The sequence below is a fragment of the Pleurodeles waltl genome, chromosome 12 (assembly GCF_031143425.1).
Source record: "Pleurodeles waltl isolate 20211129_DDA chromosome 12, aPleWal1.hap1.20221129, whole genome shotgun sequence".
Taxonomy (NCBI): Eukaryota; Metazoa; Chordata; class Amphibia; order Caudata; family Salamandridae; genus Pleurodeles; species Pleurodeles waltl.
The window spans coordinates 124,497,851-124,499,718 of NC_090451.1; the positions used below are offsets into that span (position 1 = coordinate 124,497,851).

At 44.3% G+C, this 1,868-nt stretch overlaps 2 non-coding genes across 2 annotated transcripts; one reads left to right on the forward strand and one right to left on the reverse strand.

The window, feature by feature from the left end:
• On the reverse strand, positions 1 to 82 carry TRNAS-AGA (transfer RNA serine (anticodon AGA)). Its single transcript has one exon. It is a non-coding gene; the product is annotated as a tRNA-Ser (tRNA).
• A 1,375-nt stretch (positions 83 to 1,457) lies between these two features.
• On the forward strand, positions 1,458 to 1,531 carry TRNAT-AGU (transfer RNA threonine (anticodon AGU)). The gene has a single exon. It is a non-coding gene; the product is annotated as a tRNA-Thr (tRNA).
• The last annotated feature ends 337 nt before the right edge of the window (positions 1,532 to 1,868 follow it).

The window sequence follows — 1,868 nt, forward strand, 5'->3', positions numbered from 1 at the left end:
CGTAGTCGGCAGGATTTGAACCTGCGCGGGGAGACCCCAATGGATTTCTAGTCCATCGCCTTAACCACTCGGCCACGACTACACATAATATCACTAACAAACTTCTTCTCTGCTGTAGCGGATTAGGTGCGCCACACACACCTCCTGCAACACAATTCAGATGTTTTGTGATGGGGCAGAGAAGAGAATTGTGGGTTAAAGGGAACACCTTCCGGTTTGGAAAGTATAAACGGTGTACTGAAGGGCATCATAGAAACAAGTCCAGCAAGTGACCAAGGTCTGGGGAGGGGAGGGGAGGGGAGGGGAGGGGCTGCAGAAACATGGTGCAGGAAGTAAAGGGTTAGGGACTCAGAGCCTAATGTGTGACAGCGGCGGTATGGAAGGAGCTCGGGTGTGCGGAGAATGTGCAGCACACTGAGCATGCGCAGTGCTGCCGAGCAGAGGTCAGTCTTTTTCTGGGGCATAAAAGGGCAGGCGGGGTGTGGAACGATTCTAGTCTTCAGTCCATCTTTCCCTGGAGTTGCTCATCCTGCGGTTCTTATGGTGAAGCGCCTTCAGTGCCATTCATTGTACAATGTATGTGCTTTATTATGATCGGCTCCTGGTATGTGCACGGTGTGCTTCAGCTCAGGATTGTTCCAGCGCCTCAATGTGTTAGCGAGTGAAATATGATGATGTACAAATGCTTGACTCACAACCATAGGAAGACACTCTCGTGATGTGAGTAACCTGAGTAACCCACACTACACAGCAGGTTAGTAGCTAATTACATTAGACATCGGGCCCGTTTTTTTAACTTTTTGTCTTTGTAGGTCATTTTATTAGAAAATTAACGCATGCAACTTAACCGCTTAAAGTAACGGCATATAGGGCTGCTGTTTATTCTGGTATACAAGTGAGCTCTGGTGGCAGACGGTTTTACCAGAAACTCTTTATAGCCATTGATGGGTCACAGGACCCTCCTGTTGCTGTGACTCCAGCCTCCGCCATGTTTTCATGGGCCTCTCATAGTGCACGTTTTGAAGCGCTGTTTGAATCCGGGCTGCATGACCCTAGGCACTTTCACTCGGAGAGTGTCGAGTTTTAGATGGGGTGGCCACAGGTCACGAGAGGTGTAGGAAGGAGCGCATGGGTTATGTAAGCCTTAGTTTAATTATATTGCTTACATTGGTAACCTTTATCATTGCACTCTAATATTGTTGTGTTTAATGTAAGTTTTGAGCACTTCGTCTACCCCTGTATGGCGTTCAAACATTTGAAAATAAGAACATATAGGTATGTATAGTGAGTGATAAGCATTTTTTATGACCTATTTTGTATTTTTTTTCCATTCCACTATCAGGATTTCTTCTCCGTCTTCTTTTTTGCTAGAAGGTAAAACAAAATAGCAAAAGTAGGAATATTATGTACCTTTGAGACTTACACCCTAATTACTGTACAAAAACATTAATTCGCAGGGCGCTGTGGCTTAGTTGGTTAAAGCGCCTGTCTAGTAAACAGGAGAGCCTGAGTTCGAATCTCAGCAGTGCCTTTAAAAAAACAAAAACAAAAAAATGTTTATTCTAGACCAATAAAACATACTGTTTTGAAATGTGTTGTCCGCTTACCCTGTTAATATTGTTTTTAAAGTTGTCACAGGTAAACCATAATCCTCCTTGAAAGCTAAAAACGCGTTTTGGTATTTAATTGAGCATCTGCTGTCTCTTCCCCCCCCCGACCACGATTTTCTTTGATTTTCGAATCCAACCTGTTTGGCATTGTGAAGTGAAATCAATATCCCAAGCTGCACCCACATCATTGTACAGTCGGGACGGCATTAATATTGGTGAGCCAAATACCAAGAGTGCATAATTCTGACTCGACATCGT